Source organism: Protomyctophum bolini, assembly GCF_963924005.1.
Source record: "Protomyctophum bolini genome assembly, chromosome: 10".
NCBI lineage: Eukaryota > Metazoa > Chordata > Actinopteri > Myctophiformes > Myctophidae > Protomyctophum > Protomyctophum bolini.
The window spans coordinates 13,664,649-13,678,821 of NC_137871.1; positions in this window are offsets into that span (position 1 = coordinate 13,664,649).

Here is a 14,173-nt window from a genome sequence, read left to right on the forward strand (position 1 = left end):
TGCTCTAGTATGTGAAGAGTCTGCCTGTGCATTTTGGATAATAAAATAAAAAGTCAACCTTAAATCAATGGAACTGGAATACATTTTTAGTTCTCATTGATTAGTATCACTGTTAAATATTAATGTATATTATCATTAAATTCTGTTTTGCCAATTATTTGCGGGCCTTGCCCTCAAATACCCTCATAACATACCCTCAGGGCCCCGGCCCACAGGTTGAGAACCACTGCTTTGCATGCCGGCTACTCGGCTAGCACCATCAGTAAACACCAGGAGGGGCCCTTCCTGTGGCTCTGGGAGGGAGCAGCTGTATCATTATATTACACTCACTTTTAAGGGAGTGAAATAAACTGCTAAAATGGGTAATATCCGTTCTTTTATGCTAATGGAGTTTGCTTTAACATCTCAGAGGATCGGCATGGGTTAGATAATTAGGAAACTTAAAATCTCTTCCCTGCAGGGAGGCATGCCGACCTTCTGTAGGGGCAGGTGTGCAGAGTGCCATGAAAGAATTTAATCCCGGGGAAGGAAGAGTATCGATATAACTAGTACTCGATATAACTTCAAACCAAATGCGGCTGAAACAGTGCAGTGCAGCCAATGTAAAGCCACAACAAAATTGAATCACGCTAACAGAACGTCGGAAACCAACGCAAACAACCGCCGCAAGGCTGTGACAAACATACACGTTACTAAAATAATAATCATACTAACATGGGGGGGGGGGGGGGGGAGGGGGGAGAACACAACCGAGACAGCTCTTTTTTTACCTGACAAATATCCCTATGTGATCATTTCTTGTTATTTTTTCTTTTTTAAGTGTTGCAACCACTTCCTTAAGTGACTATGTGTGTGGGTGTCTGGGTGTCTGGGTGGCTGGGTATGAGCACGAACACAGCATGGTTGTTTTTCACCACCTGTGCACAACCTAACACACACACAAACACACATGCATATATTAACTGTATATATGGTGATTTCGGTGTGCCAGTACAGTACAGTGACAGTACAGTACAGTAGAGGGACCCCCACACGGTAACTCTGTCATTTCTCAACCGTTTCGGACGCGGGCGGCTTGCCGGAATTGCACCACTTACTTCACACAGGTGTGATTTTTTTAATTTTTATGGAGTGGCTCTGTAAACGCTAACCTTGCTTCGCCAGGCTTTCCACCTCGGAGGATAATAATAATTTGTTCGTCAGTATGTTCGCCTGTTAAGACCTGATCAAAAATAGGGATGCTAAACGTTCATGTGGTTACCACCAGAACATCTGGAGTGGTCGGAGGTGGTTTGCAGTATTTTCTTTATTTTGTAGATAACTACCATGTTAGCTTCTCCGTTCTAGAGTCTGTTAAAAAGCCTAAAACCCATGGCTGAGAGAAATACTTACTGCACAACAGTTGTTAGAACAATTAAATATTCAGTACACTGAAGCTATTTGTACTGTACTGCCTCAGCATCACGCACAGGCAGTAACAGCTAGGCATCAGCAGAACTGCATTTTGGAATGGGGAAACACAGGGCATGACGTCACACGAGCATGTATTGTGGCCTTGGATTGTAAAATAAACAAAACCATGTACATTATAATCTTTAAAGGCATCCCAAAAAGTGTGAAACTTCTCTTGCAGTGTTGTTCTTGGACTTGTCATGTAGGTCAGAGAACTCCATAATATGAAACATCTGAATGATACATGTTTATCACGTGACTTTAAAGAAGAAAATGAAAATCCATGGGAAATGTATTACTATGAAATTGTGCATTTCCCGTCAGTCAGTCACCCCCAGGCATGACCATAATATATGGTCATATGGCCGAAAAATGTAAGCCCTGTACACTCAAGACACACTCCATATATGGCCAGTACAGAATTCATTCCATATGTTGATCTGACCCCCTATGCCAAAGCGCCAGTGCTCGCCCAGCATTCTGAAATGTCACCCAGGCGGATATGTTGATCTGACCCCCCATTCCAAAGCACCAGCGCTCGCCCAGCAGTCTGCTGTCACCCAGGCGCATGCGTGCACGCGACCTCGAGGTCTCGCCCTCAGGCGTCTTACTGGTATTATATACTGTACACATGCACAGACAGGGGCAAAACCACACTCATTGCCTCCTGGCCTGTAGACATGGCAAAGACAATAATACTAATGCATAATTCTTGCACTGTTGTGACGAAAAGAGAGTTGAGCCAGAAGGCAAAGCTCTCTGTCTACCGAGCAATCTTCGTTCCTACTCTCACCTATGGTCATGAAGTGTGGGTCAAGACCGAAAGAATAAGGTTGTGAATACAAGCGGCCGAAATTAGTTTTCTCCGACGGGTGGCTGGCATCTCCCTTAGAGATAGGGTGAGAAGTTCAGTCACGTGGGAGAGACTCGGTGTAGAGCCGCTGCTCTTTCGCATTAAGCATTTCTGTATGATTGATTATTGGTTGACAGACCAAGACCCAGCTTTCACTTTACTGTTGAGTTTAGTATAGATATACAGTACTGTGCATGAAGAAACATCATTGCAATAATGTTGATGTTGTACTCATACCGCTCCATTTACAGTCAGTGGACAAACCTTCGTTTTATAATCAAGGGGGGTACTGCGCCCTGGGTGCGTTTTTAATTCACTAATAAATTCATTATTAATCATTAATGTGTCAAATCGAAAAAAGGTCTTCGTTACGCCCTCCATATTATTATGGTAAATTATGTGTGGAAAGTGGGAGTGATTTGGTAAAGGCAGTGTGGAGCTATCCTATGACAGTATTTCTGACACACAGACACACAGGCATTCACTGAATTATAGTATGATGATTGTATGGAAGCAAAAATGTAGGATATACAAAATATCACTTGTGGTCAGTTGTCACAGGGTCAGCTCATTATCTATGGAGATTTATTAACAAGTAATGAACTCATCTATTGATCAATTGGTGGTCACAAAGTGTATTATGGTATTGACTTGTCACCACAAACACCACAAACCAAATGTGCCAATGGCTGTCACTGCCTTTGTTTGTATGCACAGTCATAGAAAAGCACAGTGTGAATGGCTGCACATGTCCATTCCACGCTGTGCTTCTATGTCAACCACACAGAAGGGGAAGTAATCAATCCACGATGGCCTCCATGATACATTTGTTCAATACAATGCAATGAATAGAATGGTACTGTATGCAAGCAATACATTACGTTGGGTCCAGCAGCAAAGAACATGGAAGTACAACACTTATCTACTGTATACAGTATATGATGCACCTTCATCCCATTTGATAATCTGATTACAGAAACAGAATACAAGCAAACACTCTATTTACTGCATAGATTATTGAGAAAACTAAACATAATATGGATGATGAATGAAAGATAACCAATGTGAGCTATGTTCAGATGTGTAGACGGCATACAATGCAAACGGTTATAATCAGCCCTTATTGGGACCAGTCTAAGAGAATGACGTGCTTGGTGGAATGCCTATAGATAGTGTTACATGTGAATCCATAATCTGGATTTAATCCTACTATTAAGCCCAAACCACACCAATGCGTCACGCTCGACTCATTGGTGTGGTTTGGGCTTTAGGCTTTCTGTCTATGCATTTACATTTATATCTCATACTGTATAATCCCCACTATCCAGTTGTACACCAAGGTGATGGCTTGACATTTCCAAACACAGATAGGCCTATAAAGCATTTGAGTACTATTTTCTCTAGATAAGTATTGATTCTCTGTTCTGCTGCCTAGGATAGTGTTCTGCTGCTGACGGCCTCTCCTTCTCCAACAGCTCCGGTTTCTGTTCGCAACTTTGTGGCCGTTGTGTTTGCTCCTGGTTCGAGTGTGCAGATTGACAAAGACTAAACTAAACTGTTGAGGTTTGGGGGGGATACAGATTATATGGATATTGGATAAGGTCCTTAACATTGCCTGTGTGCCCAGAGAGACAGTATTCCCAGAAGATCCACTGGCACACCACCACAGATGTATTCCGTTACGTTCCCCTGTTTCACAGTATCTCCGTCACACTTCCCTGTGTGTGTGTGTGTGTGTGTGTGTGTGTGTGTGTGTGTGTGTGTGTGTGTGTGTGTGTGTGTGTGTGTGTGTGTGTGTGTGTGTGTGTGTGTGTGTGTGTGTGTGTGTGTGTTGTGTGTGTGACTGTGTGTGTGTGACTGTGTGTGCGCGCACGTGCACACACCGCTGCGTGCACATGTATACTTATGCGCACGTCCGATTGTGTGCATGTCCACACCGAAGGGCTTAGTAACTTCCAAACTGTTTTGGCATACTACAATTCTGTGTTATTCCTTTAATCCATAGTTAATGTGGATTATGGGAATTACATTTGTTCACAGAGGTATTCATTTCAGCATAATGAGCTACTGACTACTGTAATATCATACTGCACAGTACAACTGCTAAATAAACCTAACACGGGTTTTTTAATTGTTAATGGTCACTATTCTTCTGAAGAATACTATCAACATTTTGTCCAAGAAAACGTATGCACATTCAAAATACACTGGTGCCTGGGATGGTCTCAAAATGTTGTAAATTGATTATTGCAGTATTAATGTGTGCCTGTGAGCGGGTAGCAGGAAACTGCATGCGAAGGACAGGACGGTTTTCAAGACTTATTTGTGCATTCACTTAATACAATTGTAAATGTTTAACGCTACCAAAGGCCACCAAATTAGACTCTCTTTATGATCGACAAAGTCATTACCTACTTACTTGAATAGTTTGTGATTAAAGAAACATTCTTTAAAAGCACCTATAGATGAATATAGCTTGAGCAGTCTTACAAAGCACCTTAATACGGTAAGGGAGATTATATATGTTCAGTTCACCTTTGTAGAGACTTTTTTGTAGATATTCATGCAGAATAAGTCACAGTGTAAGAAGCCCATCAGTGCTGCATTGACTCATTTTGGCCAAAGGGCCATGATCATACTGTACAAGCAAAATGGCTTTTAAATTCGCCTTCCAGACACATTTCCAATTATTCTGTAAAAAGACAGATGAATATGTTGTTTAACATGGAATCCCCACATGAAATGTAAACCAAAGAGCCCAAAGGACATCTACTTTTTCTCCCTCATTGAGAATGTTGAGCTATGTATCAATTATTATTATCACATCAAATATAACAGGCCTGTGCAAAACTTTCAGGCTTCAGCAAGTGTTTGTATATTGGACCATGATAGGTTTGTGCTCAGATTGGTGGGAAGTCCTGCATATATAACAATCTGTGTATAGTCTGTACAGTACAGTAACTGTATGAAAAACAAGTTTTTGAGTGGTTGGGTTGGGGACTTTAAATAGTATGCTCATGGAATAGCAAGTACTGGCCAAAGGCCTTACGTGCATTTGCATATTTTAGCTCGTCTGAATCTGAGGATAAAATGACTGTTGAATTCTTGCACGGTATGTGTGTTTTTAGTAGTGTTAGTTTTTGGCAAACCAAGAGAGCTTCAGGGGTGTTGCAGACCGGTTGGACAAATCAAAAGGAACCCAATGTTTGCTCAGACACTTGCAAAGTCCTGTGTGGACTGAAGGAATGAAAACATGATGGTCTAGAGAGGATGAGCTTGCCAAACTGCCATATGCCTTTTCAAGACTAAACTGACTTTGCTGGAGGCATATTGGAGCCAGTAATGGCACACACATTCCCATCCCAGCACCAACACTCCCTAGACACAGTTACATCTGATTTATACTAAGGTGTGTGCCAGAAAATGGCGGATCTACAAGTTCTGCAAGTTTATAGATTGGCTATTGCCACGCAAGAGAGTATAAATCAGGCATTGCAAACACACTTACTGTACACAGGAAAGGGCATGCAATAATTCAACTCCAGGCAGTTTGTACATCAGAGATTATGTTCCTGGATGTATACACTGGTTGTCTGGGGACTGTGCATGTTGCCTGGGTGTTTCTGAACTGCCTATTATCTGGCCACTGTCAGGATGTAATGGGAAGTGACTACCGCCGGCTTGGAGACTCTGCATACCTACTCAGCACATCTCTCATCACACCATACAGAGATAATGAGTATTATCCCAGAGGCAAAATAAATTCAAATCAACACACAACAAAACTCAACTAGATTTGTGATTGAAAGGGCACAATACCTAACCAACAGAACATCTCAAGAAACTCAGTGGTAATTACAGCTGCTTGTGTTCAACAAAAATGTCCTCTTCAGGGATGAAGGGCAACAAGTGGAGAGGGTTGTGCAGATGTGCATGGCAACGATGACAATGAATATCAAGCAGTAAACCCTGACAATACTACCAGTAAGACTCCTGAGGGCGAGAAGCCTGTCTTGAGTGTACAGGTTTTGATGAGGTCAGATCAACATAATATGGAATGTCAGAAAGGGTCAGCTCCATATACTGTATGGAGATCTAAGGGTGGCAGCGGGGACTGTGTCTTGAGTGTACAGGGTTTGATGAGGGCCCAGGTAGGGCGGGGCCTTAATTTTCGGGCAGGCCCGTCTAGAGTTTAAATGGACAGGTATCAGTCAAAAGGGAGACATTGAAGAGGAAGGATGGACAGGGAAGGATCAATATATGGAACGGGTTCTGACAATATCCATATACTACTAATATTGATGACATCAGGGATCTCCATATATGGGCTTAATTGCGACAGCAAGTCCCAATTACTATGATCCCTGAAGATGTCATAGTGATGTCATGAGACCTGGGCACAATATATGGGGGCTTTCCCCAGGGCTCAAGACTAACTTTTTTCACCAACGTCCCGGAACCGTCCCAAAATGCAATTTGAACCGTCCCGAAGTAAATGTATACCGTCCCGGGATTTTTTTTACAAAAAGCACCACTCAAATTGTGAAATGAATAAAATAAAGGTAAACCAAACATACAAGTGTCAAAAATAAGTATATACCAAAGCAAAGTAAATAAAACAAATCAACTTCAAACTAAATAATTGAAGTTAAAACCAACAAGTGTCCCCGGCAGTTACAGTATTCCTATTGTAATAGAAATACAATTAAGCCAAACAAATAATGTACTGCATGTATTGAATACATGCAGTACATTAATTGTTTGGCTTCATGTTTCTTCTGTAGATACACTGATTTAGTCAAAAATAGGGCTTGGTTAAAAATGTTAATCGAATGAATCAGAGGCTTTGTAATTAATTATCTAAATTAATCACATTTTAATCGCATATCAATATTCGACCTGAGAACAGTGATTTTTATTTTCAAATGGATTTTGTTATTTTGGTGTAGGCTACTTAACAAGACCAACAGATAACGTGCAGCAATGCAGGTATATGAATACTCAAATGTCTATTACATGGTTGGCATGAGAAAACAAATAAAAACAACTTTATTAGGGGGAATACTAAGACGAAGGATCAATAAATAATAATAATAAATACAATCAATAAAAACTGTGGAATGAGAGCGTTTTGGTTTTGGGGTGTGCATTCCACAGTGTTGGGGCAGCAATTCCAGAACAATCTGAGCATTAGAAAACATCTGTTGCTTCAGATGATTATATATACCAACATATTATTTAATGTCGACGCAAGCCTAGCATGGAAGCTAACGTTAAACGTTGGTCCCATGTCCCCATGGGACCTTTCTGTGGCACACAACCATGGTCTTATCCACGCTTCCAACCGATAGTTTTTCAATCTAAATGTCCCATCCACGGGGCAAAAGCAATATAATTCCTATGATTCCGTTGGGTGAATGTAGTGTGTGCGTTGTTGTTGTCAACGGGAGGCATACTGTCCGACAGAGCATTGGTTGACGGCACGGCAAATTCTCATGCTGCTCAATGGCTGCACACGAAATGCGCATTTTCAGTGTAAAAACTCCTCTCGTCCCGAAACCGTCCCGGATGAGATACATTTACGTCCCAAATAGATATTTTACAGTCCCCGGGACGTCGGGACGCCGTTAATCTTGAGCCCTGGCTTTCCCCATGTATGGGGATTTTGAGTGATTAGATTAGATTCAATTTATTGTCACTGCACATAGTATACAAATACTTTGACAATGAAATTAATAGTGGCGTCCAACCAGAGTGCAATACAGTAATGCAAAGACGTTGAGCCTCGCGTTCTGGACGCGCCGCCATCTCGATGACGGTTTAGGGTGATTTAAGTGCTGTTTATCTAATTGATTTTCATTATTTTTGTTTTCTTGCCTCTATTAACAGTTGTAGAGAGACAAGAAACGGGGAGACAGAGTCGAGGAGTGACATGCCGCAAAGGTCTGCCTGGCCCGACCGGGATTGGATCCAGGGACTCCGGCCGATGTGGTACATGCCTTAACCACTCGGCAATCTGCATCCAATAGTAAGTCAGTGTTTTTGACATCTGCTTTCTCTCTTTAGTGCACCTTTTCTCAAAGTGAGGCCCGGGGACTCCCAGGGGTCCTTGAGGGGCTTCCAGGGGGTCCCCAACTCAATAAGTTAAAGCCGGGGGAGACACATGAGGTCACAGTGATTAAAAATAATAATAAAGAATTAATAATAGAAAAACAAAATGTATATTTCGAACATCAATTGTTCAAAACTTTACAAAACTACGGGGACTGTGTCAATCAGTGGTATCAGTATGTCAACTGGTGGATGTGTGGATGTATTGGTTGGTGTGTGTAAGGTGTTGTGTAATGTGAAAACATAACTAACTAGAAAAATTGCCCTTCTGGGCACAGGTCTCCACCAGGAGGATAGGAGTGTGTGTGTGTGTGTGATGTTTGGCAAAATGTTTAGGAGCAATGTGTGTGTGTGTGTGTGTGTGTGTGTGTGTGTGTGTGTGTGTGTGTGTGTGTGTGTATGTGTGGCGGCTTGTCCTGTTGTAGCGCCACCATGAGGCTGATTTGAAGTGGCATTTCTTCCAAAGCTTAGTGGGAATATGCATGCACAGTTTCACCACAATCGGACTCTGCGTTGAGTAGTTGTGGCGATTTGTACAAAGCGGGCTACTCCTGAAAAGTTTAGAAGTCAATTGTAGCCAATGAGGGTGGATTATGAGAAATCAAACAAACCCGTCTTGATCACATGACTATGGAGAGCATGTGTACCGATTTGCGTGAAATTTGGATAGAATCTGAAGGAGTAATATCAGAAAATGTGTTTTACATATGTCGGCCTCCTGGTGGTGCTATAAAGAGCAGATGTGAAAAATTCCAGGCAAAGGTTTTTCCTTGGCCTCTAGGGAGTTGGCATACAATGTTATGCACAGATCTGTGCAGTTAGAGGTAAAAACACTTTTCGGCCAGTTATAGCGCCACCATGAGGCTGAGTTGAAAATGTTCATGTGGCATTTTTTCCTCGGCCTAGTGGGAATGTGCGTGCACAATTTCACGGAAATGTGTTCATGCATTTTGTTTGAAACTGAGCACTCCTGCGAACTTTGGAATCCAATCTTAGCCAATCAGGATGGAGTCTGAGAAATCTGAAAGACCCGTTTCGTTGAATGGCTCTAGAGAGACTGTGTACCAATTTGCGTGATGTTTGGACAAAATCTGTAGATGTACTGTCCAAAAACTTGTTTTGCACAAAGCGGCCTCCTGGTGACTCTATAACAGGCCGTTCTGGAGATTTTCTGGTTCATCGTTGGCATCCAGGGAGTGCGTGTGCAAAATTTGACATCGACCGGGTTAACGGTGCCGGAGATTAGCTATTCACAGACTGAAGGACGGATGGACGGACACACACACACACACACGGACGGACGGACGGAGTGCAAAACATACTCTCTCCCCATACCTTTGGCCTGGTGGAGACAAACAGTGCTAAATCCTAAACAAAGAAGCAAACACACATGGTTCTGGTCCTAGGGAAAGAGAGAGTGAACTGCCACACTGCCACAGCCAGGCCTTAAATACCCCTGGGGGCCAGGTGCTCCCAGTTGCATTAATTATCTCCTCCCACCAGGTACCGGCAAGATCGGCAAGATCAAGGGCAAGGTTATCATCACACTATCCTTGCTAAAGATAGGCTCATACAGTAATATAGCATCAAAATCGATTTAACCAATTGAGCAGTACATACACGTATGTACATCACCGATTACAAGCTCTTAATGCATCGCAGGGCGTCACGTTGTGAGCCTGGGTACTTCTGACACAACCACCATGCGAGAGAAAACGTACCTCAAAGCCTGTTGCACACTTTTTTTGATTGAGCATGCCCCTGGTAATAGGAAGCTTCCTTGCAAATGAGACACAGTGGCGAAGGTATATCTGTGACTACTTCAATGCAATTCCCATGAAAGCTGCATGGCTGAACGATAATCACTGGACTTCTTCATTAATGTACAGCCTTAAGTCTGACTGTGGACAGAATGCTACAGGGAGTTGAATGTGAATAACATACCGCCTGGTTAAGCATTATATTGTGGCAGTGCACGGTTCTCTAGTGGTTATACACCAGCCTCTGCATCTTGCATAATCTTGCAGTTAAAATAAAATAAAATAAAAACCTCGGGCTGTTAGTGTTCACGTGTTAACATTTTGTTAATTCATGGTAATGTGTGATTATAATTTTTTTATGTTATCAATTTAATTTGTTATGGATCTCTGAGTACCCACTGCTCCATTGGGCATAGCCATCCCTTGTGTTGAGAGACTAATAGGCACGGCAGGGGAAATGTGCAGAGAGATTGCCTAAGAAAGGTATATTACTTATCGGATGTTCTCAATTTAAAACCCTCTCTTTGGGAAAAAGTAATTATTCCAATGGCTTTGTGTATATGCACTTTTTGCATATACTTATACTGAGGCGGTGGTTGAGAAAATGTGTTAGTTAGTTAATGGTTTCATTTATTGTCCACATGTGGAAATTTGTCTTCGGTCTCAACAACAGTAGAACAGCAACAACACTTACACAATTATTTTCATGGCAAAAATGCAGGACATCAGTGGCAAATACATTAAAAAACAAATCTAGCAAGACATGGTATCATTTAGTGCCTTAATGGCATTAGGAAAGAAGGAGTTCTATTGGACGCTGGCCCAGGCAATATAGTGACATTATACTGTTTATCACCATATATTATAGTCCCTGTATAAGACTTAAGTCAACTTTTACTATCTACTATCTACTAAAAAAAAGGATAAGGAAACATAACTTTACTGTAAAAACTTTTACTGCACCAATCATCAATCTTAAGAAGATCCCACTGAGTGCACTACAAAAATCAGGAAACTAATTAATTCAGGATGTCTCATCAACATGACATTTGCATAGGGGTTTTGTGGAGTACTGTTCTGTGAGGCTGTCAGAGGGTTTCATTATACGTTGCAGAAAAGCAGAACATCCATCTGTCAGTGAGGTAAAGTTTGTTTTAACCCCCTTAGCAAACTGATTCTTTTGCACATAATAGAGGGTATGCGCATGCATAAAGTGAATGGCAAATCGAGTGGCAAAGTGAGTTTAACGTTGTTTAATGCAATCATATTGGACTTTTCTGTTTGTATGTATGGGCTGTCAAGGCTAGAAAGTAGTTTTTTGGCACTCAGTAAGCGTTCCCGCATAACTTCCTGGTTTGATGATGTCACACGCATACCCTCTATCCACGTTTTTTCCCGACAACGTACTGGGGCTCCTTGTGTGTGTGCTTTGCTTCCTTCAGGCCGTGTTGCCATGTCTGCTTATTATAAGCAACCTTTGACTTGTTTTTTATGTAAAGTCACAATATTTCGATTTATTCTCAATGTGTTTTTTAAATAACGGATGTACAACCTCACAATGTGTCGCTGTGAGCTTGTACATCAGCTATTTTCATTTGTGCTTGTTTTCATAGACCTGGCCACTTGTTTCTCTTGCAAAACTGGCAACACAGCAAGATAAAGAGGAACTTATGCACACACAAACGCAATGCACTATGGGCTGTAAGAAAAAGGTGAATACAGCAAGAAACAGAGAAACATCAATATATACTGTATGAAAGAACAGGCTTATCAGAGAGAAGAGAACCGCTTCTTTCTGTCTTACCATGTGTTCAGCTCGTCCTTTTATAATTAACTTGCTGTCATGTTAACCCTTCCTCAACCTCGCAAGCTTGCACGCAGGCTGGCGTGCACATGCACATAAGTACTCAAGCAATTGCGAGTCATTCATCACTTGAGATTTTTCTGTCATAGCGCTCATAGAAAAGCAGCAGGAACCATCATATCTGCCACTTGTACCTATACCTGCTGTATTTGATGAAGTGAAAATCCTTCATTTTAAAGCAGGTAGGATTAGCATGCATACCGGTCCGTGCTCTGTAGACTTGTGTTGTGTTGGATTACTGGAAACATTTGTCAACAACATAGACCTGTTGAAGCTGTATGCTGTACTAACCTTACCGCAGTTAGTCTCTCATCACTGTTTCCTACTGTATATTATTGAACAACTTAACCCCTACAGTATATACTTAATTGAATTGCAAGATCATAAGGTTGTAGGCCTGCTGTTTCACTATTTAAAAATAAATAAATAATAGTTTTTAAAAGTTGAAAGTGGTTAATGACCAGTGTTGGGCAAGTTACTACATATATATTAGTTGAACTTTTAGTTTCATATTTCCAGTCATACTCTGTTGTTAAGCGTGTATATCTCTATTCTTTATCTGTTTTAATCTCACCATTGATTGGCCTGATTTGAGACAGGCTCCCTTTGAGGCTGCTGGAGTGAGTTAGCATTGATCGTTTTTGATGGAACAGCGGTTACATGCTACCCACGTGGGTAAAGCTACTCTTTACTACTTGAATTGATCAAGAAGGAGGATTGGAAATCTGTCCGAGGAATCATCCAATTACTGAATAATTTAGGTAGAAATAGGCGCTACAGACCGCAACGTGAAATCTACAGTAGGAAGCCAAAACAATGTTGTTAACAAGCAAGTATGATTAAAACTGAAATATAGATATTACATCTGTGCAGTTCTAAGCAAGAAGACAGCCAACATAGACAAGACAATTCATCGTCTTGCCAGTGCTACTGGTGCCCAATTCGTAATCCCATCACAGGAATGTAAAGCACAGTTGGTTGCACTCCTGGGCTATACTTATGTTGACCGACAGTGCACTCCTGCAGTCTGTACAAACCAGGTGAAATTGTATTTCTTAATACTATAACAATTTGATGTAATGCAAAAATATAATTTTGATACAGTATAAACGGGAAATATGTTTTTTGTAGGCATCTTTTATTACATTTGGACCTCTACGTTGTCACATTTATAAAGTCTGCCCTCTAGGCAGCCCTCACACCTACGTCGTACCACGATCTGATATATTAGGGGTGCACGATCGGAAATTATGACCGATATCTATTTGTAGGGTCATATCTGCCAATACCGATTCTGACCGATTCCGGTATTACAGAGGACCACAATGGACAAGCCTATAGGCCCTAGGGCCAAAGCCTGTTAACTGGATAGATGCCAGTTACCATAGGGGCGGTAGATGGAAGGTGCCAGACAAATGAACGAAATAAGCAAAGACGACGAGCTCTTGTTGTCTTCCGTTTCAACCGGAAGTAAAAGTCGCCCATTTTCGTGCCACCACAGACCTCTGTTGTGTCTGTGTGATCAGAGATTTTGATCATGCAATATTGCACCCCGAATATCGCATTATGAGCCATAATGTTAGTAAAGTACGCGCACACGTGCGTGTGAACGGATTTTGCCTGTTTCTTCCATGGAGTCTAGTGGGGGCTAACAACGATGCTAAAAACAGGTGAATATATATTTTTAAACTCCGGATAAAGGCAAATTAATCATAAGACGTCTTAAGGTCGAGGAAAACAAAGTGTGTTACCACGATTCGTACTTACGTTCTTTAGTTATTGGCAGTTTAATAGCTTATTTTTCACTAAAAACGCTGAAAATCTTATAATACTATACTCTTGGATTTGTTTTGATTATGTTCTTTCCATTTTTCCTTTAATTTCCAGATGCACTTTATTTGTCACTTAGATACACGGTCAGGTATACATGTGGAAAAACTTACGCTAGGAAGCTCCAATATAATAAAAACGTGCTCATAAAACATGCTTTAAAAACCTTAAAACACTGAAAAATAAAAAATAAAATACACTAAAAAAGGGCAATCAGTCAAAAGGTGCAGAGTGCAGTGTACTCAAAGTGCATAGTGCAGAGCACGGAAGGTTATTGCACATTCATAGTCACTTTGCATTTAG